Raw genomic sequence first — 27,850 nt, 5'->3', positions numbered from 1 at the left:
ACCATTGAGGCCAAAAGTTTATAGCCACACTGAGCTCTAATTCCTTGGTCAACACAGTAACAGTTGCATTAAGTGCTAAAATGGAATACCGAAAAGAGAAACAAAATGTCAGTCAGTAACAGGTGGCAATGATGATCTCTAAACCTTTAGCTAAAAAAATTAATAATATGTTTGTGTAGTATGAAGAGCCTCATCAGCAACTGTAGTAAATGTATAAGCTGTGCTAAAATCCTGGGTTACCAGCCTGGACTTAAATGCTGACACTGATGATTCATCTCTTACTCTCTGAGATCATTACCAAGTTTGGGGCCCTTTTGCTAGAGGCTCTAGCTCAGTAATCTTATTCATCCTTTGAATGTTAAAAAGTCATCTTGCAATCACAATACACCCACTGTAATATTTGCATTAATAAAATCTGTTAATTATAGGGGCAAAGCTATTTACTGTTCTATATGTCAGAAGGAGGATTTAGAAATCAGCATTAGATTTACAGTGCATGAAAAATGACATATTCCATAGTAGAGAGTTAAGAACTACAGTTATATAGTGATTATTTCAGGTTTTAGAATTAACTACTGCCTGCAGATGGAATGATTTGAATAACTTGTGAACAACGCATTGTAGTAGTCAATTGTACTTCAAATAAATTGTGTAAAAGGTGTTATATAACGCCCAAACCGGAACAGCTGACGCAGAGGCACATGTAAAATAAACAGACTTTATTTCTCTTCAGCCATGGAGCATGCCTTCCCCGTGTCCCACAGGCTCAACACTGTCCTATAAGCACTTAATGCAGCAAACAAACAACAAATTCTTCCTCTGGCACCACCACTCCTCCCAGGCAACCTCGTCCTCTTCCTCCCGATTCTGGCTCCTGAGTGGCGGATGCTGGCCCTTTTTATAGCCCACCCGGAAGTGCTCCAGGTGTGTGATCACCTGTGGCTAATTGCACTTCCGGGTGGGGCTGCACAGATGTCCAGGTGGGTTCCTGGCTCCATGCAGCACCCCCTGGTGGCCACCCCAGATCCCCACAGGGTTGTGGAGAACACCATCTCCCATGAAACCCTGCGGGAAACTGAGGCACCTTTGTCAGCCAGGGAGACTGCCACCAAGCATCCCGGGGGAGGTAGTGAGATGCCCATGGCTGCTCCCCCAGAACATATGTAGAAGGGGCGTCCCGGCCGGGCATGGGACCCGGCCACCTGCTACAATTGATAAACTGACTTTACAGTAGTCTAATTTGACAGAAACCACATTGATTTCAATTTACTTCTTATTTGAAAGAAGCTACTCTTTTACAGTGCACTAGCTCACTATTCCCCTCAACCCCACTAATAGAAACTCCATTCCCCCCCCCCCCCCCCATGTCAAAGAATTAGTGGTTACCACTCATCTCATTTTTTACTTCATTAAAAACAAAACTGCCTCGGTGAGATGAAAAATAAATGCACTCATTTCCAGACTGTACATAAAATCTTGAAATACTTAAATTCCTATCAAGAGCAAGAAGCTGGATTGATTTTGCAAGTGTTAAGTAATTTCTAAAACTTTTTCAGTGAATCTGCAACTCCTTAAACAAACAGATTTATAAGCATGTTTTTGCTAGAGTCATAAATGGAATAAATATGTTAAAGGGGTGGATTGCATGCACATTCATTGTCTTGCTATGGGAATGAAATCAGTGACTTTTTAAGTTATCTAAACAGAACAAGATATAACTTGGAAAGACTGAATATTCCCTGCACTTTAAACCATCTGTTTTTCCTCTAGTGAAAACCCCACCTTAATAACATGGGGATTATTAGCACAGCTTATGCTGGAAAATGCAGTAATGTCTGTCTGAATGCCTGCCTACAACTTGCCGGGATAATTATAAAAGCTACATAGATTAATGTTTAATAATCCTCTGAGATAGAACATAGACTTATCTCTTTGCCTGCTGCCATTCTAGTGTTTTCCAGAAAGATGTTGAAGAGATATTTACAGTGTATTTTTTTAATGTTAGCTGAGAAAGTGTTTCCATATAAGCTTAAACTCTGATCAAGTTAACAACAACAGATTAATTACCAAATTTGTTTGGAAAAGTTCAGTGTGTACATTCATATTTCCTCAGGCACTTTCAGAAGTTCACTGAGTTTCTGTGGGATAATTTCTGTTCCCTGTGGTCATATCACTGTCAGTTTAGTGGTGTCTTGCAGGATTATCATTTCCAGAAAGAGATGATCTTCATTGGATAAGCTTGTTTTGCAATCATAAAACCATTCCCACTGTCAGAGTTTCACCTCCTCCCAAAACTGGAACCAATGCTCTAATGTTTTCCATATACACATGATCCTGTTTTGAATAAAGTGTGGTGAGGTCGGCACCCAAATGTAAACACAATTTGCACTGGTTAATGTGTTCAGCATCCTTGGAGGCAGCTGACCACCTGTGCATTGGCTTTAACCTCTACTAATTTTCCCTCTTTACTCAAAGAACAAAACAATTTAAAAACCTGATTCTATAATATACATATTTATTTATTCAATGGTTGCCTTCACTAGACATAGAAGACTGATGGAAACAGAAACTACAATACTGAGCTGAGCGAAGAGCCAACACACTGCAATATGCTGCACAGGAGGAAGCAAGGAAGACCTTTATTACTTTGCAGGTGGCCTATTTTGATAATGTCCCACAGGGTGTGTCTTTTGTGAGTGTGGCTTTTGTGGCTTATATAATACACAGATTGACTTTCTTTTAGTAAAATAAATGAAACAATCATATTAAATAATCAAAGTAACCTTAGAAATCATTTAGACGATATAAAAAGATTCAAATTGAAAAGTAGCTTCAGTTTCATTCTCATATATTACCAGGTTCAACACAATCAATGTGGAAGCTTGGGAATAGATTATAGAATGCAGAGAAGGATCAAAAACTGTTTTCCCCAATTTTTATTGATTATATATTATAGAAAAAGTGTGTTTTCATTAATAACAGTCTGTTTTTACTTGCAGTTTCATCATGTGTACAATATTAATTCAGTTTAGTTTTATTGGTCTTATTATCAACCAAAAGTAAACACAAATCTCCAAAACATCCTTTCAAGAATACAACTCAGCTTGATAAAATGTAAATTTAAAGTAAAATAACACATTTTTCAGTCTGGCTTTGGGAACCTTGAAAGTTGCAGCAAATTAGTGTCATTATTAAGCAATTATTAAGGAAAACTCACAAAGCCAAGTAAAACCAAAATAGAAGATATTCCTTTAATATAACATTAGCTTGGATGGGTATTCCGCAAAGTGAGCTTGTAAGTAACCCTCACTTAATTCAACAAGTCAGGATTATTTAGGATGGTTTTGGGTCCATCAGGGAGGATCAGAGTAAATCATGTTTGGCAACTAAGTGTCATCTCTTAGCCTACTGCATATTTTCTATGAGGAAATCAAAACTTGGAGAAAGCTTCTAATGTTTTTTTTTAGCATATCTAATGTTTTGCTGTTCTTGCTGTATTTACACTATCATTTTAAATGAATCTGATATGGTCATTACTAAATGGTAAAGAATTAAAAACTGTCAATTGAAAATGGCAGTTAATAATGTATCGCATGTAAATTACAATGTCGTTTTTCCCATTCAACTTCTTTGTTATATTGTAATAGTCCATATTGTTATCTTTTTACTAGTGAGATACTAAAACGACAATATATTTTGTAACTGACTGTGACTGATATTGCCTGACACTCGTACTGATTGATTTGCATAAAGATATTTGCGGTTAGATTCAATCCATAAAAAACTGATCTGCTTTCACCAACCCAGTAGGAGCGTGCACGGCTTGCTCATTCTTTAATAATCCAATGGATAAGGGAACTTGGCTTGTTTGTTGAGGTTTTAAATCACCAGTAAAAATATTGTTAAAGAAGAGCACAGAACTGCTTGACATTCCTGACAACTATAGATTTACAAAAAACATTTTTTTATGCAATTAGTTAAAGGCATTCATTTCCAAGTCAGCTTGCCACAGCAATTGCCTGAACATCACACAAATGGTTTGCATTAATTTGTTTTTCTTTGCATTTGGTGCATATCTGTACAGTGCTGGTAATCCCTTGAACTAAATGGGCTTTCGTGCCATCACACAAATAAGATGGCTTTTTAAACTATCTCAAAAATGCAACTATAGGAAATGCATTCCTCCTGAGTTTTATTTATGCTTTTAAATCAGGGGGGGAAAAACATTTTTGGTGGTGGGCTCAATTGTCAATAAAGACTCACACACTGTGCCATATAAAATGTAGGTGTGCCTATAAACCCAGTAAACCTAGCACATTTTATTGAGTAATATTAACTTTAAAAGCAATTGCTCCAAGAAATGGTTTAATGATAAAGCTTTTTTATTAAAAAGGAATTTACAGAATTGCACCAACACCAATAAGAGAGTCTTTTTAAAATTAAGTGATTTTGTTTGACATTGTACTTGTCATGAACCTGATACTGTTTGTGAATTGGGCTAGAATTCAGTATTCTAAAGAAAATGACATTTCAGTGTGTTGCTTAGTGTAATGGGCTGTAAACCAGTGTTTTAAAGAAAAGGCAGAATTTCTGGAAAATTCTGCTCAGGTTATTGCTGAATGCTATCCACAGGACATACATATTTACCTGTCTTGCTAAAGAGTCACCTGCTTTGAATAGTCAGACTGCTTTGATTTAGTATCTTATCTACACACAATGTGGGGATACAGAACTTTTCTGCTTCCTTGGAAAATTAACAAATTCTGGGGACATTGGTTTCTAATCAAGTACTCAAAGTAAATGTGTTTACACTATTTGTTATGCAGAGGAAATTGGCTTGCACCATTGTTTTCACTGATTACCATGTTCATCTATGCAGAAATTGAAGCATATATATATTTCTGGGAAAAGGAGAATAAAAAAGAAGAGAACAGAGAAGTATGGTCTGAGACTCGGGACTGCTGTCTGTTTCTTTTATGCTTTACACCATATTGCTGTGGCTACACCCTGTAGCAACAGTGGCTTGTACCTGGCCCAGGTTCCCCTAGGCCTGAGGTCGGTAACATTTGCTTCTATACAAATTGTCAATATCAACTCAGATGCTAGCTGTCACAGCAATTAATTAGTTGCAAAGAGTTGTATCTGCCAGTTTACCTCTGCATTTGCTTTTAGTAATTTTTATCTGTGAAAAGACTTGCTTGCAGCTGTATGTGCTACTGAATAATGATGGCATGTCTATGTAATTAATGTAGAGTTGGGAGAAGTAATACGGGGAAACTTTAGTAAACTTCTTGTTATGCGTTAGTTCACTATTGCACTAGGGTTCAGTTACTTTCAGCAGCAAGACTTCTGGAACACCGACCAAATCAACAAGAAAAAAGGATGATAAAATTGAAAAATCTGTCTTGTAGCGCCTAAAGTCCAGAAAGCAAAATTCAAATTTATGACGAAGGATAGCAAATTGAGCTGTGTATCTTGTGCAGTTCACACTTCTGTTCTTGAAATACTGAAAACATGTTTTGACAGTTATAACTTATTCACATTATTGTAAATTTTGAAGAACTGAGAAAAAAGTGAATTCATAGAATTATACCAAAACTGAAATGAGCTCATCTAGGAATCATAATTGTTTTTTCTCTTGAAGTATAGTAATAATCTGATTTGGTCACTTCATTATTGGAAAAAAAGTTATCATTTAAACCTCCTTGTTTAACATTTGTAAACATCACTCTTTACATTAATTTGGGCATGGACACTAGAGCCAGGGATAGAGCCCTAGTCAAACTGTGACAGGATGAAAATGCCTTGATTTATGTTCCTATATCTGTTAAAGAAAAGTTTTCAGGTTACAGGAAGTACAGCTGGGCTGGGATGCCTTCATAGGGGAAAGACCGGGAGAAAGAGCTTACACGGGGCAGTCGCTCCCCTGGGATGACAGAGGGCAGTTCCCCCGGCTTGCTATGGTGTCATAGGTTTGGAGCATGGAAGGTCAACCCTGATAGGGCCTGTGGCCATCGCCAGGGGGTAGCATGTGGAATGGCTAAGCCCTTCTCTACAGGACTGCTGCCACACCCAGAAGTATGCCCCGAAAAGGATCACAGGGTGCTCTACAAAAGAAGCCACCTCACTCCATTTGAGGAGCCAGAGTCGGGAAAAAGAGGACAAAGTTGAGGGAGAAGTGGAGGCAATGAGAGAGGGAAAGAGAGAGAGAGAGAGAGAGAGACAGAAAACGAGAAGGCAAAGTACTGGGCTTACTGCATACTTGTACTGCTCTGTACTGTGCTGTGCAAGAAGAAACAAAGGGGAACCATTCCCACTGTAGAATGAAGTCTTGTGCTTGTTGCTAGACTTGTGCCTGTGTCTGCTTGTGTCAAGTGTTGGAGAGCTGGAGGATCCTGGTGGTCACAATAAATTATATATATATATATATATATATATATATATATATATATATATATATATATATATATATATATATATATATATATATATATAAAGGGACCTGACTTAATTAGAGGAACACCTTAGTAATTTATATGGATTTCAATAAGCCACTAGAATGTGCTGTAAAGTCCGGACACCAGACATACACTATTTACACATGCAACACTAGATTCACCATATTGTTGTTGGGGTTCAAATCCTTGTTTCATATCCTTTTTGTTCATTTTTGACTTATTTATTTACGTTTTGTTATTATTGTTAATTATTTGCATTATTCCTCATTTTTGTCTCTAAGAATTTGGTATGTGCCTAATGTTTTGTTGGCGGTTCCCCAAAATTCAGGAGCACCAGGCCATCACTGCTGTGCTATGGAGACAGTGAGTTTACTTATTTTTTTTTTTTACCTTCTACTTTTTTTACATTTTGTTAAACAAATCTTTTATTTTATAAAAATACTGCATTTGCCCTTATATCTAGCTGGGGTTTGATGGTAAACCAAACCCCAGTGGGCATTATGGAACATTTTTTGGAACTCTTTGGTGCTTTGCAACTCTCAGTTTGTAACAATTGGAACACTCAATATTCACTTGTAAACATGTGTATAGAGACATACCAAGGTCCCACATTAAAATCAACTGCAACTTTCTTATTTGTCTAAGCATTTTTACAAAATGTTTAATGTTATAATAGTAATAATATAGTTTTATCCACAGAAACTTAGATTTAATTATGGAACAACTTTTTAGCGCAGAGAACAAGGCAGATCTAATACACCTCAAACTGAACTGAAACAGTGTTAATCAGCCATATCACAAAATGTGAATGTGTATGTTCTATATAAAATAATTAGTTAAACACAAATTTGGTGTTGCAGAGGAAGCCAATGCTTTATTTCCTTTTTAGATAACAGAACCTAGATTTTATCTCATGGATATGAAATCCATAAATAGACATGTACAAGTCTAATTTTAAGAATGTTACAGGTAGTCTTTAAAGTTTGACCCATGCCAAACCAAGAGAGATCCTGCACATATGTCCCTTGGTCGAAATGGCAGTATTATACTTTGATCTCTTTAATTACAAAACACATCACATATCTGTAAATGGTACAGTATGTCTATTTACAAATATGATCAATAAAAGCTGATAACATTGAAGCTTCACAAGCAAGTTTAGAGAAATGTGCATACAGATCAAAGACAAAGGTTACAGAACGTGACCAATCTTGCTTCATGAAGATGTATATTGTACATAGACTTAACAGAAGTTTCATTTTCTTTCACAGAATGTAGCTAAATATTAAATTATTAAAATGTCATTAAAGATCTTTTCAGAACTTCAACATTCAATTTTATTTTATTAGAAACTCTAGTATTAGATCAATGTGGCAATGACACACTTTCAGAAATAAAGCTATGATTTGTTGATAGATAGATAGATAGATAGATAGATAGATAGATAGATAGATAGATAGATAGATAGATAGATAGATAGATAGATAGATAGATAGATAGATAGATAGATAGATACTTTATTAATCCCAAGGGGAAATTCACATACTCCAGCAGCAGCATACTGATAAAAAACAATAAATTAAAGAGTGATAAAAATGCAGGTATAACAGACAGTAACTTTGTATAATGTTAACGTTTTGGTTTGTTAAGGCAGGTTTCTATTGTGTGCATAAGTTAATAGTTACCACAGGCATCTGTAATCAGATGCAGGCACCACCTATAAGTCCGTGTTTGTAGCTGATCTGTACCACAAGGGCACCTGTTTTCAAAGCTGAGCCAAACCAGACAGACACCTGCTATCTAAGAGGATGTGCACTGCACAGACACCTGCATTTAAGGTGACTTCTAATCTTTATCACATAAACCTGCAAATGTCGATGATTCAACAAGTTGCATTATTACCAGATGTGAACTTTAAGAAATACCTTTTAAAATCTTTATCAGATACAGTATTACAGTCAAATCCTACATGTTACTGTAACAGACATAAAAACCTCTATGTTTATGTATAAATTTAAAACCACAGAAGCAGCAAACAGGAAGGTTTGGCTTCAAGATAGAAGACAAACACACAGCTTAAATGCTAGTCAAACCTTTTTATGATAAACTAATTTAACAATCTATGACTTCTGAGCCCAAGATTAAAATTCCCTTGTCTTGTCTCTTCTCTTTCAATGAGGTAACAAGGACCTTCAGTGCACCTTTGCCGCACAAATACTTTGCCTATGTTGTAAATTGTGCTGAGGCATATATCAAAACTTCAATATATTTAGTTAACAGGCTGACTTCTGTTTATAATTAGTGTTGATCAGTGAAATTCTCCAAAGCATTTCTCGCAGCGGTGTGGTTTGTTTGTCAAAACTTTAGCTGTACAAACGACTTGTGGCCAGCTTGGACAATATTTTTCCCCAGCACTCCATAATGCTTTGTGAGGGCAGCTTGATATAACAGAATGTAGCAGCCATGTGCAGACATTTCATGTATGCATACTGTAAGATCGTTGCCAAGCTGCTTTAGTCATTTGTGATGTCAGGACCTGATAAATACTTCAGAGTTCCACCCTGAAAAAATATTTGAGGGGTAAACTAGCTAACCATAATGAGAATATTATGAGTACTGCCACCAGATATATAAACAATATCCGTGTGGGCTGTAAGTGCAGAGCTGTAGGGCTAATTTGCATGCATAATTAGCCATGTGCTGGAGCTACAATCCAAAACAAGCCTTAAAGGAGCCCTCCTCCTCATCGAGAAATAAAAAAACATGTGAACCTGTGAAATAATAACAAAACATTTATTTCTGTTTACAAGGCATTTCTGTCTTCTTCATGGAAGAAAAAAACTGCTAAGCATCTGCACAGAGAGATCAGAATCAAAAAAGATTTTCCAGTTGCAGCCAGTCCTTCAACTTCAAACAATGGAATGAGCTATTCCCATGCTAATGTGTCACCCAATGTGTGCCTGAAGATTGGACTTCTGTAAGTGCAATCATATATTCTTTTATATATATAATATATATATATATATATATATTCTTTTTATTTATTACTAGTTTGTGGACATTTCTTGTCTGTATCTATTGTTCTTTCAGGCATGGTGGCGCAACCTTTAGCACTGCTTCCTCATAGTTCAGGTCATATTCATGGTCATAATAATCAGACTCACATAGTTGGCAGATGCTTCCCTATTTTTTTTTTTTTACTTCAAAAAGCACTTAATGCAGATTGTTGATTGGTATTGAGAACTTAATAACAATATGCAAGTGAATAACAGTGTAGGATTTTTTTTAAAAAACAAAAGGCAAAGCTATGCATTGATGAAAAAAAAATGTAGTGTAATGGGTTTATCTCAGATTTATTGTCACATGTAAAACAGCACCTGCCCACCCCCATATCCCCACCCACTGGTCCACCGAAGCTACCTGTTTCTAACTGCGCTCATTTTACCAATGTCTTTCTAATTTATGAAGGGGGAAACCCTCCTCTCTTTAAATGTTCTTTGTGGATCATTGAGGACCTTAAAAAGGTAAAGTGAGCCCCAAGACCATAAAAATTGAGAAATATTGCTCTAAGATAAACATTTTAATCCAGCAAGACAATGAAATTGTTATCCCAATGTGGTTGAAGAAAAAAAAAACGCAATAGTTGCTACCTTTGATGACATGCTGCTTTTATCGGTGCTTTTATTTAAACTTTATGCACATGGATAAATTCATCTGGAGCAGTGCACTGGCTGATGGGGATTATGTTTTACTGTGGCATTTGAACAAGGCTGCAGATAAGATGGGGGGTGGTAATATGCAATACAATTTATCTTTGTATAGTTCAAAATCACACAAGAGGTGCCACAATGGGCTTTAACAGGCCCTGCCTCTTGACAGCCCCCCAGTCTTGACTCTCTAAGAAGACAAGGAAAAACTCCCAAAAAAAAAACCCTGTTAGGGAAAAAATGGAAGAAACCTTGGGAAAGGCAGTTCAAAAAGAGGCCCCTTTCCAGGTAGGTTGGGCGTGCAGTGGATGTCAAAAAGAAGGGGGTCAATACAATACAATACACAGAACAAAACAAATCCTCAATACAGTATAAAAAATAAAAAATGTACAAGTATGGAGCAGAATTTAACAGTAGATGATATCCCATAATATGATTTGGATTTGTTTAGAGTCCTGGAGACCTCAGCCATCAAGCTGCCTTCCCCATTTGGCCATTCCACAGCTGAAACAGCGCTGAGCCAGATAATCCAATGAAAGGACCCCTCTACCCCACGATTCCTGCGATCCTCTATCAGGGATGGCTTTACCTAAGGCAGGTAAAACAACTTGGCAGGTGGGCCATGGCACCAAATGCCACATATATATTAAATACCTTTCTTACTGGATCATTTACACAATATTATATATTATTTATATTTTATTGAATTCTTTATGAAGTTCTACTTTGTCATCTACTCTTTGTGTTTTATTTCTGGCCCCAGGCGTGGTTAAATCTCTGAGCACAAAGTCTCATCTCGTGGGACGTGAAAGTGTCTTTCTTCAAAAGATCACGACTCGTCGCAGGATAAAAAGTCTTGTCTCCCAAGATTTGATTGGACTTTTTTTTCTACAGAAGTTTATGTTTTTGTCTGTTGTGCACTAAAAATAAATACACCTTTTATAAAATGGTTAATTGGTAGAATGTTTGAAGCACAGATTAACATTTTTGTATTAATGCTGACTTTTGCAGCAGAGTCATGTTTTTCTCACATGCCAGACAAGATAGAACTGAGGAAATCATAAAGTTCAGTACATAGTCTCAGTGTGGGGTTGGAAAATCACAAGTTTATGAAGTACTGGAGCATCTTTTGGAACAAATGAGACCTGTACAGTTAGAATGGTCTACATTTGAAATCAAGGGGAATTGATGTGTTGATAAATAAAACATTACAAATTAGTCAGTGAAGTACCGTTTAAACTGGACAATGTTGGATAGGAAGTTTAGAACCAGCCATGTCTAACATTTTATGTAACATTCATGGAAGTTAACAAAAAATAATATTGATAAAAATACAAGTACACTTTGAAATGATTAGTCTGTAGGTGGTCAGCCAAAGTAAAATCAAAAATGTGTTAAAACTGATTTTCATAATGGTAGAAATTTTAAAAACAAAACATAATGAAGCTGTATTAAGCTGATCATAAACATGATGTAATAATGTTAACAGAAACTTGCCTAATTCCTAGAGAAGGGGATCGATAAAATATTAATGGTGTCACACACGCATGTTTGGGAGACAGTTCACGGGCTCAAATAGATGCAGTTACCCACCGGACCAGGAATTTGCACTGCCCTCTAACTCTTTTTCCTCTCTACTCTCGACAGAACAACCGAAGAATCCACCCAGTAACCTCACTTCCGGTTCCAACCCTCAAAATCCCACCTCTTCATAAACATCACTTCCAGTTCCCGTCCTCAAGATCCTGCCTCTTCATAGCATCACTTCCTGCAAACTTGACTATTTACCACCCACATTTTCTGTTGTATAAGTTCCGATTTGAACTCAGTCTGTAAAGACATCATTTCCTTTTCTGATGTGACAGTATATGGAGGATCCCCCCAAACCTTTGACTGTGTTCTTGTGTTTACTTTACAATGGATATGTGTTCTTTTAGAAAAGAGAGCCCAGAGAGAAAAGATGGGGGTGGCCATTTACATAAAAGAACATTTAAATAGGAGTCTGCATCGTATAGAAGGTAACTAATATTTTAGTGATGACATTTGAAAGTGACTAAAAAGCAACAAGAATGCAGGACTGTCATTGGGGGTGTATTATACCTCACCTACACATAGACTGACAGATTAATAGATCAACATACAATGTTTAATAAAAATCAAAAAATAAAGTTTATAGGGGGATACCCTGCTGTAATAGTTTAATTACTGATATATTACAGGAACAGGATTTTCTTAAACAGGATGTTAAAGCACTAGCAAAAGAAGAAATGTATTCAGTATTAATATACTGTAATAATCAAGATGGAATTTGGCTTATAGAGGTTACAAAATTATCATGACCTAGTCACCATTACACAAATAGTCTTCTGTTGTTTTTAATAAGATATTAAACAAATCTGCTACAAAATCCACTTAGTTTTAGCAAGGTAAATTTTGAATGCTGTAGATGTTTTAAAGTTGACAAAACAAGAACAAACTTATGTATGCTGAAAGCTAGGAAACAACAAGGTAGGTTTAAACTTCATCCCAGAATTTAGAAGCAATAGGAAGTCTTAAAAAAACTCTTCAGTGACTGAGAAAGAAATTAAGAGTAAAACTATTTATTACTGGGAAGAATTCATGCACTTAAAATAAGATTTTTTCTGACGTTATTTACTTTGTTCTGAGTATTCCTGTTTGTATATTGCAGTTAATTTCTTACTGTAACATGAGTTACAAAATTTATTTGGAATAAAAAGGTGCTTGACTGGAAAACTTAACTTCTACCGAGATTGAAGAAGGAAATTCTGGAGTTGTTGGGACCTCAATCAGTGGTATGTCTACATCCAAATCATACTAACAGGTTAGATCACAGATCAGATTAGATCACAGTTACAATTCTAGAAGGCCTGAACACTGAATACCAAGATCAAAACTGATGGATCAACCAAACCTACGAGTTCCCAACCTTTCCAAAATTAATATTGAAAAACTATTACAATTAATTGTTTGAGACTTGAATTCTGTTATGGTGATTTAGGATCACTTGAACTATCCTACACAATATATCAGCATTTTTTTTAAATATTTTTTTTAATCAAACATCCAAAGCAATCTTAGAACTTTATCTTCTGATTTTTGCTCCATGATATGCTATTTTGGAGAGAATATGAACAGGTGGAAAAATGGGTTAAAATGTTTATGAAACACGACATACCATTGTGTTATGCTTTTCAAGAAACTAAAGAGATTATAAAGAAACATAAAATATATGCAATGCATACCAAAATAATTGACTCAGAAATCAAACTCAGAAATAAGTATTAATCACAACACTACTGTGCTACCTTTCCATTATATATTATATACAGCCCGGACACAGACAGGTAGACATGATTTTAAAGCACCACAACACGTTTATTTACAATATTTACACACACAAACCCTGTGCCGCAGCACCAATCACCCCAAAGTCCAGGCCCTTCACACAATGCCTTTGCCTCTTCAGGTCCGCCTCCACTCCTCTCCACCAAGACTTCGTCTTCTACACTCCCGACTCCAGCCATCGAATGGAGGGAGGTGGCCCCTTTTATACACACCCAGATGTGCTCCAGGTGCCTCCTGACAAGCTTCCGCTGTCCCTTCCTGGTGTGGTGGAAGTACCAACTGTGCACCCAGAAGCACCCAGGGTGTCCCCGGTCTTCTTCCCCCTCAGCACTTCCGGGTGTGGCGGAAGTGCTGAGGGCCAGGGCTCCTCAGGCATTGGGGCGCCCCCTGGCAGTGACCACGGGCCCCTATAGGGTTGAGTATCTAACCTCTTTTCCCATCGTCCCCAAAGCAACCAGGGTGGTCGCCCCCTTGTGGTCGGGAGGAGGTGTAATTCCCCCCTCTGGTCCTTTCGGGCATCCCGGCTGGGTGCCACCCCCAGCTGTTTGCCACACCTATGAAAATTTTTGTTTGAAGTTCCAAAGCTACATAATATGTTCAAGAAAAAAGAAAATAATTTGATTTACCAGACTAATTCTGGAATGATACCCCAACTCTAAGAAAGTGAATTATAAGACTAAATGAGTTCATAGTTTTGATGGTGGAAAACCCATTGGAGATAAAAAAAAAATACACTTTATTAAATATCAATTCATAATTTGGCACAAACAAAACAGTATTCAGAATGAACTATAATTAAACACAAATCACATTATAATTAATTAAAAAAGCATGCTGTCTCTTTCAATTTTTCCCCAAATACAACATTTAGCAGAATTTCCATTTATCTTTAATACGATCTCTAGACTTTGTGGGCCGAGCTTGGGAACTCATATTTTTTTTACTTTGTCATTCTTTTGTCTTTTAAAAATCTGTTTTTGTGTCAATTTATTGATGACATTATTGTGTATGCAGATGCTTTTCCATTGCTGTAGTACATTTTCACTTCTGTTAATTGATGGCATTTGTGACACCACATAATTTAAAAGTCTAGAGATGCAGCCATTTGTTACTGGAGAGTTACCAAAAATACAGGAAATATACTGTAAGAAGTATGTTTATATTTAGAAATTAATAAAAGTAACTGGCATTGCCCAGGTATATTTGCATAGTGGGTTTAGGTAAGAAAGCACATATATATGTGTCATTTCAATGATAACATGCTTTGTCAAAGCAGGCCGAAATAAAAGTGTCCTATCAGTCATCTTCGCTACCTCTCCAATAAAAATCAATTTCTGTGCTCTCACGAGTTAACAATTTGTTCTTTTTGGGTATGATTGTATTCTGTGATTGAGGAAATTCCTTGCCAGGTTAGAACCATAAACAATACTTTTTCATATTTCTTACTTTGTATTTTCTAGTTTAGAGTGCTTTCATGAAATAAACAAACAAAATGGCTTGTTCAATAATTAAATCCATGGACCACAGAAAGCATCTACAGTATAAGATGACACCCATCTCTGTAGGCCTCCATATTATTAAAGGAGATTGAACCAGTGGTTGTATGTGATAAAAGTTATAGAAATTATTCAAAGTTGATTCATTCACTGTCTTCAGTAATTATGAACAATATTGTGAAGATCAACTCAGCATGTACAAAAATCTTGCACTTGATTTAGTTTTCTGGTTGATTTAGTTTTATGGCTTGTCTCTAACATATCTCAGGAATAATATGTTGGCATACAACACCACTTTTTAATCGTTTTGTTTTAATGAAAAATGTAGTGTCATCAGTTAATTCCAGAGTAATTGTCACATGTACACAGTGCAATGAAATTCCTTTTTGCACACTTATACCCAATATACACTAGACCACTACAGTCCTTTTCCAGTGGCATGAATTTCCCGCCATATATTATGTGAAATATAATATCACAAAATGAGTGAAATAGCCAGGTTTCCTTTTGCACATAGTTTCATAAAACTATAGATTTTGCACCTGGGAAACTCACTTAAAAGGGTGTTTTAGTATTGTAAGATTTTTAAATGGGTATTTATTAAGGAATATTGCTCTTTAAAAGTTTGGCAATGATGTACAGTATGCCAATTTTGATTGAAAATGAAACAAAGAAAAAATATCTTTTGGTTAAACAAAACCATAGAATAGACAAAAAGATGTATTCTAAGACAAAAGCTGTAATTCAGCAAGACAATGATATTGTTATCCAAATTATTTCAGAAGAAAAACTGTTCCTGCCGTCTTTGACAGAATCCTATTTTGGCTGATAAAAATGTTTGTCCATGCTGACAAAGGCTTCCTCCCATCAGTCAAAGCACACCCCTGAAGCCGGAGTGGAACTGTAGTACCCACGTTAACACTGGTTTTTAGGTTGCCCTTCCCAATACATCCTCCTTCCCTGAAGGCCATATAGCCTACCTTTTAAGTCAGACAACCAAAAACATACATACAAGATTCCCCAAAAAACTGGTTAGTCCATTTTTGCATGACTGCCGAACAAACAGATTGCAATTTTATTTGCCACGATTACATAGCTTTCCTGACTATGACTTTTGTTTGTTTCAAAATTATGAAAGTCAAACCAATCAAAAATTCTCCACTTGTTATACATTTTCTATTCCTGTTATTGCACAAATTCCTGTGACCTGAGTAAATAAAAATGTGCTATACTATCAGCTAAGAGATTTTTGCTAGTAGCACAATTGCTTTGTTGATCTTCTTCACTTTCTATTTGTTTTTACTCTCACTGGGTAACAAAATGGCAACAACACTACAAGTACCATGGCTGACGTCAATTGGTACTGTATTTTAAAATCATTAATTAAACCATGTTTGTCATGCATCTGCTATTTCCTGAGTTTTCCTAAATTGCTTCACTGGAAATGTACATATTGTTGTACTTCTAAAATTCTATTCCAAAAAAGTGATGATGATATTTTATTTTTTATTTTTTCAACATGAAAGACCCCCTTTCACCACCACAAGAAACAGCACTGAACTTTGGCATCTAGGAGTCAATTGTGCTTATTTTTTCCAGATTCCAAGGTTTGAACTGCTGCTTATCTCTTCTGGCTCACACACAACGGTATTTGCGTATTCTTTTTACTTTGACAAATCCTTTCCTACTGCTGTTAAAACATTAAATTACAAACATTGCTGCCAAAATGTAAAAGTCTGTCTCTCTTCTGCAGACAGCTACAAAATGATCATAAAAGCATTGTGTCACTATGTGTAATGATGAAAATATTCCATTAGGTAGAAAAAACATTTATATAATTTGTTATTTAAAGCAATCAGATGATTGAAGTGTAGATGTTTTGCTTTACACAAATAAATTCTGAAACAGTTTTCTGTCCAGGAGCAGAGCAATCAAATGAAGTTTTTTATCTGTTTTGCTTAGTTTAATTGAAAATGAATGATATTATTCAAAGTAAAAATACATGCAAATAATATGTGTCAAGAAATTATTCTTTTTAATTTCAGTTTTTTATTTTTACATTCACCCAGTTTGTATTGGGCTGTCTATGATTTTTGGGGATAGGACAGTAGGAATGCATTATCAGGATGTTTAGCCGATGGACCACTAGTGAGTAGAAAATGATTCAGTCACCACTTGGTGTAGATTTAGCAACTGTAATACTGAACAATTGTGTGGCAGTTCAAGTGTTAAACAGGTCTGGCAATTATTTGGAATTGCAAAAGCAGGTTCTCAGAGAAATTATAAAACATTTTAACATTTTTAAAAAGTATATAAACTCAACATAGTCAGAACATACACTTCAAAACATTTTTCAAAATATCCAAAGCAATTGGCCTAGTAGCTGTAAAATTCTCGATTAAATGGATTTAAGTGAGGGATTAAATGAGCCACTTTTATCACTAACAAATGATGCATCACGACCACCCAGATTTTGGTCATTTTTACTAGCCAAGCACATAAAACAGTAGCTCACACATGATATGTAATACCACACATTTTTCATGGCTGCATCTGTATATAAAAATATTGTTTGATTTTATTTGCCATATAAATGATAAGACTGGATAATATTTTTAATGGTCAAGTACAATGACATAAGAATGTTAATGTTAAAATGTTCACCCATAATATCCACAAGAGGAGATGATTGTCTTTGGTTTGTCTTGTCTTTGAAAATCTTGGTGAGAATCGACTATTGACTTAAGTGTTAGGTTGAAGAAAACTGCTATTGAAGATTTAAGACTTTGAATTTTCAGTTATAGATTTACAGTAATATTTCCAAAAAATAAATGTGGCTTGTCATTCATATATAAAAATGCTTATCCATGTTTTGGAGAACTTCATTTAAAAATAATCATTGGCACTGTTTTGTTCACCACCATTAAATAATTCAATTAATATTTTTTGTGCTTCAGTTTCCTGAGTCTGAAAGGAACCTGAGCCATTAGTTTCATTTACAGCTTATGCACAAGTCACTTTATATTAATAAGTACAGTACACATGCAATCTTTGTGATTGTTTTTTTGATTTTTGAGATACAGTCCTTTATCTGTATTATCTTGCAGAGTTATTAAGGATGTGGTTGAGGTAAGTGAACATCTAGATCTAAAGATAGTCTAACGAATAAGCACTGCTGATATCAGGAAAGAGTGAAGAGATGTAAAGGTAACAATTGTTTTCAAGCATGCATTTTCTGGATAGTGATAAAACTTTGAAATTACATTACAAAATTGCTATCTTATTCATAGTTTTTTACATTTTTTTGTGTACATTTTGTTCAAACTATACATTATATTATAAAAAGAAGCAAAATAAGTAGAAATAAACATTTTTTAAAAAGTCAGACTCGCAAAAATTAATTTCAACAAGAAAAGAAAACCTAAGGGTGCATCTCCATACACTGCATATGACAAGACATTGAGCTTTCAGTGATAATTTTTTTGTTTATAGTTTAACTATCTCTTTTGTATTTTTCCATTTTGCTCTTAACTTATCAACTAGAGCAGGGGTGTCCATTCATTCTAACCCTTTTCCTAATCAGCGAGCAGATTTCACTGCTAATTAACTCCTTTTCCCTTCATTTTAATAGCCCTGTTTTTAAGGATTCAGTCCTCTGAATCTATCTGAATTGATTTGTTTCTTCATTAAAAGGCAGCCAAACAGAAATGAGATGTCAAATGAGCCAACAGATGACCAGCTAAATTGGAACATCAAACTCCAGCCAATTTCACTCCAACCAGTTTCTGAACGAGAAGCCAATTCTTACTGTTAATTAATGCCATTATTGAATATCATGACGTGTTGCTGCTCTCGTTCTGCCACAACAGATTATTGATTTTCTGTTTTTTCTAAGACCACCGTCAAGATGTTTTGGTGACCTGAGCAGACCAACATGACTGAGACCTTCACCTTTCTTTATTTTTAGGTTAGCTGGTCATGTGGCGGCTTGTTTTATGTCTCATTATTGTTTGGCTGCTCATTAAGGAAAAAGAAACAACTAAGGGATCCGAGTCACATCAATTAAAATAAAGGCAAAACAAGTTAATCAGCAGCAAAAATGGCTCACTAATTAAGAAGATGGTTAGAACTGGAGCTTTCCATAGCCTTTAAAGGGGCATGTTTGTCAAGCAGATTTTGAACTATCTTTCTTTAAAGAGCTGGTTGTAGAAGGAGTGCTTTCACCTTTGACGTAATGGGCTGAATGAGTATGAATACTGCAGGAAGCATGAATACTACCAGTACTTCCAGACGCCATCTGTGAAAGGGTAGGACAGAAGGGTAGAACTGGTACCATGTGCCACCCCATTTAACAAAGAGGTATTCCAACCACTTGCAAAGACTTTAGAGCTACTCTGTCTCTATCTGTGTGTTTGTATAAGTTCAAGGGTAAGGAATATCTTTCATCTATTGTATCATCTGCCCTTTAGCAATCTATAATAAGCATCATAAGCTTCCTACTGTCCTGAACTGGTGCCTCAGCCAGTTTCTCTTATTTGGAAATCAAAAATAGAGACAGGGATTACTACTCTAGCCATCACAGTATTTCTTAAAATAAGAAAATAAAAAAAACAGCTTTATAGGAAATTTTGGCAAAAGTAAATAATTGTTTCAGCTTATTTTCCTTTTCCTGAATAACATTTCCAATGCTGTATAAGTTCATCCATTTAATGTAAGTACAAGGCTTTCTCTATCTTTAGTAAGCATACAGTTTGTAATCCACCATAAGCCAATGGACTCTCTTATGTACAGTAAACAACAGTTGACCACTCTGACCTATGTACAATGATAGCAAGAAAATGGCTCTCTACACTGGGACAAAGAAATTGGGTCATTAGTTATTGCTGCTCTACATGGTACCTTGGAAGCGAAACTACTAGAGGTACCAGAGCAAGAAACAACTCTTCAATGATGTTAGGGAGAAGACTCTACACATTATGTCTAGAATTTACATATTGCTCTGCTACCTCAGGTCATTGATCTCCACTCAGTTTTTCAATCCACTATTCTCACCTATTTTTTTTCCTTTTTCATTTACTCATTCAAAATAAATTTTCTTTGATTTATTCCATTTGAGGATGGCATGCAATCATTGCTTCATTGAAACCTTGCCACTGGCTCTTTTCCATGTGGAGTTTGTCCATTCTATGTGTGTCTGCCTAGGTTTCATGCCAACACCACCAAGGATTCGCAGGATAGGTTATGTAACGACTCTCAGCTAGCCCTGTGTAGATGTGTGTAGATTGGGTCTGTGATGGGCAAGTCTCATATCTCCATGTCTGGCTCCTGCCTTGCACCTAATGCTGTTGGATTAAGTTGTGGCATTTATGACACTGAATTGGATTAAGCGCGTTTGAGATTGTGACTCTACTTTGTGTTATTCTGCATAATCAAGTATGTATCATTGACCAAACCCGCATCCTCATTGCTCTTTTGAGCTAGACTTTTAATTTATATCTTGCTTGCTAGCCTCCATCTCTGATAATATTGACGTGTGCTCCCTCCATAGGTCATTGATGTTTTATTGTATTCTCACATTTGACCTACCTTTCCCTGTACCATTCTTGTTTCATTTCCATTATAATTTAAGTTTTAGTCTTCTGCCTCCTTAGTCTCCACCTCTGACCTTGGTGTTTGATTTTCTGGCTGCAACACCTTACTTTGGGGTTCATATTCATTCTTGTTTTCTGCATCCTAATTTAGCAACATCTCTAGGACTGTGTTACCTGTAAACGGGATTTACATTGTGGATAAAGTGAACCATGATTTAATCTTACAGTGGCTTTTCTTTATTTCTTTGATATCTGTTCATAATGTTTATGCCGTGTTCAAATATATTACTTAGTGATACAATAATACTGTATGCTACCAGTTCAACTTTTTGTCCATCTTTAAAACATTGTACACATAAATGGTTAAAACCTAGGCAGCCATTAATTTGAGATGTTTCTCATAGTACAGTTTTAAAACTGGCAGAGATGGGAGACGAAAAAGAATAGGGTTAAAGTTTGTACAAATGGAATGCTAAGATTTAAATACGCAGATAACTTGTTGCAGGAGGAAGAATGTAAAAGTAATTTTTAAATTGTTACTAGAAACAAAGACATTTATTTCTTTTCAATGTTAAAATAGCTTGTTATGTTACTTAACTACTAAAAATGTACCTTATTTATTAATGTTCTGTATAGATTACAAATTACCTGAATTTTTTCATAATAAGTTTAAATAAAAAGTGTACAGTAAAAAGGTCTGCAGCATTGTATTCTAGTTTTAGGAATAATAAGAAATAAGAACCAGTTTCAATTAAAAGTATAAACAGAAGCAGTCTAGCCTCCCTGCTTCTGATGTCAGAGGTGTGAGCTTCAAAAGCAGCAGATATTAATTTTATGAGCTCAGCATAAACACAAAACTGATTTAGAGACAGTACAACACTTAAGTATAGCTATACTAGATCTAGCAAATGAGGCAATTAAGGAGAAGAGGAGGGGGAAGTCAAACTGACAATGTTTTGAGTCACCACCAAAGCCTTGTGTGGCAACAACTCAAGAACACAGATAACTGAAGGAATAAGAGCCGCAGGATGATGAGCCATGTTGTACAGTGGGAATTTCCAACATCTAGGCATTAACTACTTCAATAATGCTTCAAAATTAAACTTACTAAGCCTGCATTTTCTGCATGCATGTTTGCTCTATTCTATCACCATTGACTGGCAGCCGAGTTTCCTTTTCAGCTAGGTCAATCAGGGTGATGGAGAGGGAACACTCTTGATAGGAAGGCTACAATGATAGTCATAACTGGGTGAAGTCTGAAGGAACTACTCACAGAATGTGGTGGACTGTAGTCCTAGTTCAAGTGCATTACAACTGTAAACTGTACATTCCCAAATGTTGGTAGGTGTAAGAATTAAGAAAAGAAAATATCAACAGATTTTAGACATTACATTTTGGGTCCACATTAAAAACAATCTGTGATGGTAAGAGAACGGATATGTTTTAAGAACAGGTGTCCCCAAAAGCCCTTCCATGATAAAACCAAGGTTATTATCTTTAATATAAACTAAAACACTAAACTTTAAGAAAATAAATAACAAAACCAAAATTAAAAACTAAAACGAAACAAAACTATTACAGTACCTAAAAAAGTAACTGAAAAAAATATTACAAAAATACGTTCAGTTTCTGCCATGATCAATATTATGCACAGGCTAACCTCGGCTGCAGGGACCCCATTATTAATCAAAATATACTAATAAATATCTGTTCTTTGTGGTGCCACTAGAGTGAGTCCTACAATCACAATCCACAGCGTTTGTGGTGACAGGACAACTGATCATGGCTATCATGGCATAAAGCGTATGATAAAGGAAGCAATTTATTGTGTGATAATAGTTATAGTGAAACAAAGCAGATTCCACTTTTAGTGCTAGTGAAGCATATAAAGATGAGGAGTTTGCTCAACTAGTAAATTATAATGCCACTTCTGAATGTGTGTGGCATAATAAGAGTGCTATGCAACTTTCAAAGCTGTCATTATTTATATCACCTAGACAAAAGACAATTGTTTCAGATACAGGCAATCTTTTACAGAATTTCATTCTGATCATAAGTGATGGCATTACAGCTGAAATTGTGCCTAAGTCAGACATACATGCACTGCTAGTGATGCAGCAGCAACCATGGACACCAAATTCCAGGGTTATAATGTGTCTTACTAATGTGTGGCTCTTCTTGTATATCAAAAAAATGAAGTTCTTTAACACACTGATAGAGATCTTCATTATGTTGTTGTTGATGAATCACTTGTGCTTTACTAGGGTCATCTGATAGTGAAGCAATTCCAACCTCCTATAACTACTGAATTGACCATATTATTGATACCTTGACAAAAATGGACTAAGTCTGCAAACTGGTTAAAAGTTAAACCTGCTAAGTGTGTCATTTTTACATGAATTTTTATTTTACTCATTTTATTTTTGCTTTTATTTTTTCATAATATTGTAAAATATTTCCCCTTTCTTCTTATCTCTCCAGTGACCCACAGCGGATGTAACAAAGCCCCAAAGCTTCACACACAACTGCACAACAACAGTCCCAAGTTCAAATAAAATTACCTCTTACGGGCTCTTCACACAATATTGCAAGGCAATGTTTTTTTATTCTGGTTTTCTTCTCCTCTTGTCCCAGGTGAGCTTTGTCCTGCTACTATACCCGACTCTAACTCATCTGGATGAGAGGATGGAGTTATGGCTGGTTCCTTTATATCGGATCCGGAAGTAATTTTGGTGCCAGAACACTGTGCTCAAGGAGCTCTTTTGTAGCAAGTGGAACTCCCATAAAATATGGGACTCTTCTCTTAGTAGCAACGCCTGGTGGCCCCTAAAAAACCCAACAGGCCTGCATTCCATAACTACAAGTCCCATGCAGCCCTACAGAGATCAAAAATGGGGAGAATGCAGAGGAGAACTTTCACCTATCGCACTGAAGGAACAGCTGTTGTTGGCTTGAAGCTCCCCCCCATCCATTCATTATATTTTCTCCCCAACTATAAAAGGGAATAGGACCCACTCCAGGCAATATGTGCATCCATCTGCATTGTCCTTCCAAAACGGCCTCCCGACCGAGTTTGGATCCACCATTTGGGATCCAGTTAATCTGCTATTGCTATCACTGTACATATATTGTGACACATGCATGCACATGGGAGACAGCTTATATATTGTAAAAAGGAGACACACAGTGAAAGAGTTGGAGCACCTCCTTGGTGTAATATTGAAAGAATGTGGAATAATGCAACATACAATAGTTTGAGATGATGTCTTTCTAGGCGTGAGTTTAAAACAGAACTGAGAACAAGATGGGCAGTTCTTAAGTCATATAGTCACTTGGCAGGAAGGAGCAGGCCCAGGAGGGCAGACAATGGAAGTTACATTAGCAGTGGATTGGATGTCAGTCTTCCATCCTGCACATGGAGAAAGAGAGAAGGAATTAGAACACAGCGCCAGTACACTGATTCAGCAGGTAATTGCCCTTACTTGCCTCCCAAGCCATCCTATTGACATATTATAAATATACAGTATTTGTATAATATGAAAACTTGGATAAGACATTCATGAAAGTAAAACTGGTAACATATTATTGTGTCAAGCAGCAATGTCATCAGCGTAATTACCTAATGCAGTCCCATCTAAAATGCCATGTTCCAAATAGGTGGTTAATTAAACATAATATTAATATCAATCCATGCACTGCTGAACCCTTTTGGGGCTCTATGCAGCGTCATATTAAATTGTAATCAATGAAACATGATGTTTACAGCAGACTTTACATCATTTTAATCAAGGCAACATTGACATTTCTTTAATATAGCTGCTTGCTAACTAACAATGAGAATTACTGTCTATTAATTACATTTTGTGTGACTTGCTACTCAAGTGTCTTTTTATAGCTACTGGTTATAGTATAGTCTTTTTTAAAGTCAGGCATTGGGTTTCCTTAATGATTCAGCACCATTAAAATTCAACGCATAGGTATAACAATATTAAAACATTTAAGGAATCTGTCACTGGCTTTTGCAGGTATATACAGTACTTTTTGGATATACTGACAAGTCAGAAAAGACATTACACGAAACAATAAAATCCTCAAAGGAATAACCAGTGAGGATCCAACAAATATACTTCAAAAGACTAAATTTTAGGATTGGCAACACATTTCTTAAGTCTGTGACAGATTTTGTCAATAATCATTACATTCATTAGAGGAATATTTAAGATAACTGCAAATAAACTCGCTGGGTTTTAAAAATGTCTGCATTACCTTGAATAATTAACTTACTAATTAACTTATCTGACCATTTGCTGGAGACAACTGCAAGTAGGTGGTACTGAAACTCTGACTGCATGCATATCTCCTTCATCCATCACTGTTTACATATAACACATGATCTACAATTTTTTAGGTATTATGATGAACATACTGTATTAATTTATTTTGTGGTAAAGAATAAATTAAGGAGCAAATAATCTGGATGTTGCTTTTCTGATGTATGATAATTAATACAAAGCAAACATCCCTGAGTAAAAGGAATTAAGAGAGCAAATTTATTGCATGCAAGATATGGAGATATTACTGTAAATCTTGGATCAACTACAAGTAAGGGTCAATCTCTGGACAAGGAGCCATTTCAACACAAGTCACACTCAGGAACAATATACAATTAATCTACCATCCACATGTTTGGGTTGTGGACAGAAATTAGAGTACCTGTAGATAATCCACATGAAAGAAAATGAATAAACTCTACATGGATAAAGATTAGGTCAGGATTTCAAGCTGAAATTGTATTACTACTGCACAAACCATTGTGTCACTCTGATACATCATGGATTAACACAAATCTAAAAATTGAAATAATGTTTGCGAGATTGCTTTAAATTCCTTAATTTTACTACATTAACATCAAGAAAAAGGACAATAATGTTCCTTGAACTCATTATTGTTTTACTGTGGAGATTTGTTCAAACACATCCATTTTAGTCTTATAATGTTATTGGGAGAAAAAATGAAAACATCATGAAATTCATTACAGGCTGTTTATATTTTTACGGGCATTTACACCTCAATGTGCAAAGGAACTGGTTGGAAGTTGCCAGGTAACAACCTGCCATAAGACTTAGCTGAGTAAAGGTCTGAATGCTGGGAGGTTAAGAAGGGCCCAACCCTCTTTTGAAATCATTCTTCAACACCACATTTTTATAGCTTCTTCCATTTTTGCCATTTTTGAGTTGGTATTAGATATCCATTCTCTCTACAACAATGGTAATTAAATCTGTATATTAATACTGGACTCAAAAGTTTCCAAAACACACTCAATCAAAAAAGGGAAAAAAGAGAAAAATATACACTTACATTTGTTTTTAATGGAACACATTGCAGTAAAGCAGTAGTGTAGATCAAATATAATAAAAATAACAGATCGGTTTGATTTATTCTTTATTTTATATGGAGACATTTGTGAAGTTTTACTACATTTACATATAGATTTAGCTTGGAATCTGGGTATACTGGATGCTATATGAGTAAGAGTTAGAAAACCAGGGACTTTGAAAGTGTAAACTTCTGGAAAGAAACACAATTTTTTTTTTTAACCAAGAACTTGTGGGAATATTCTGTTTACAGATAAAAAGAGTGAATAACAGTCTTTCTGTCTATCACAATGCTTTAACATCTGAGGGTGGATTAGTTGGAAGACATTCAGCCATCTAGCCTTTGAATGTTTTTCTCTGAATCACACTACCTGGACACAGCTGGAAAGCCAAGGCCTAAACCATAGAGAAGAAATTATTAGTAATAATGAAGCCTTCAAACACACGTTAAGTACAAACGTACATGTATTAACACTTAGTACATTTAACTTCCGTTCAAATATATTAGAATATTTATTTTTAAGGAGCACTGAAGTATATTTTTGAATAATTTGACAGCCCAAGACAGTCTTATTGTTAACTAGCAAAATACCCGCGCTTCGCAGCGGAGAAGTAGTGTGTTAAAGAGGTTATGTAAACATATATATACATATACATATATACATATATATACATATCTACATATACACATATCTACATATACATTTATACATATACACATCCACATATATATACATATATATATATATACACATACATATACACACATACATAAACACAGACATATACAAATATACATATATACATACATACATAGTGCGTTGTAACACGGGCTGTGATTGTTACATGGGAGGGAGATGACAAATCACAGCTTCCCGCTTTCTAATCGGACCTGTGATTGTTGCTTTGACTGATGCCTAGATCTCACAGTATGTCCTCTTAGGAGAGGCGTTAGGCAAGTGTAATTGAAAAGTGGTGCTGCAAGTTTAGCTTTACACCTGTTTTTAAGGCTTATTGACTGAAAGGGGCTTTCATGAAAAAACTTAGGGCTTTGCTACAGGATACACCCTCCACAAGTTAAGGAAGTAAAAATAAAGGTATATATTTCTGTTTTATTTAAACCTTTTAAGTTTGTATGCGGGCAGCATGGTGGCGCAGTGAAAGGTGCCAGTTAGGAGACCCGGGTTCGCTTCCCTGCGTGGAGTTTGAATGTTCTCCCCATGTCTGTCTGGGTTTCCTCCAGGTACTCCGGTTTCCTCCCACAGTCCAAAGACATGCAGGTCAGGTGCATTGGTGAATCTAAATTGTCCCTGGTGTGTGGGTGTGTGCGCTCTGTGGTGGGCTGGCACCTTGCCCGGGGTTTGTTTCCTGCCTTGTGCCCTGTGTTGGCAGGGATTGGCTCCTGTATTTAGGATATAGCGGGTTGGATAATGGATGGATGGACATTTGTATGCATAGCCCCATTTACCCGTTTTCTTTTTTTTTCTTTCTTCAGTAATATTTCAGCAAACCCGGAGCTTGTCAATTCAAATCCTGGTACTGACACCACTGTGTGACCCTGAGGAAGTCACTTTACCTGCCTGTGCTGCAAAAAACAAAAGTAATGTAACAAATTGTACCTCAGATGTTGCAAGTTGCTGGAATAAAGGCATAAGTAAAATAGATAAATATGTATTATACACATAGGAACTATTCATTTATTTTCAGTTAAGTCATCTGCAGCAAACCTTTATAAATGAGGGTTTCTCCTTTTTAGATAGTGCAAACTGTTTCTTCTTCATTGAGGTTTTCTCTTGGAGAGCTTTTTTCATTTCATTGAAAATTAAAGCAGCAGCTGCCAAAATATGTAACTTTCTT

The sequence above is a fragment of the Erpetoichthys calabaricus genome, chromosome 4 (genome assembly GCF_900747795.2).
Source record: "Erpetoichthys calabaricus chromosome 4, fErpCal1.3, whole genome shotgun sequence".
NCBI classification, from domain to species: domain Eukaryota; kingdom Metazoa; phylum Chordata; class Cladistia; order Polypteriformes; family Polypteridae; genus Erpetoichthys; species Erpetoichthys calabaricus.
This window is presented reverse-complemented; position numbering follows the sequence as displayed.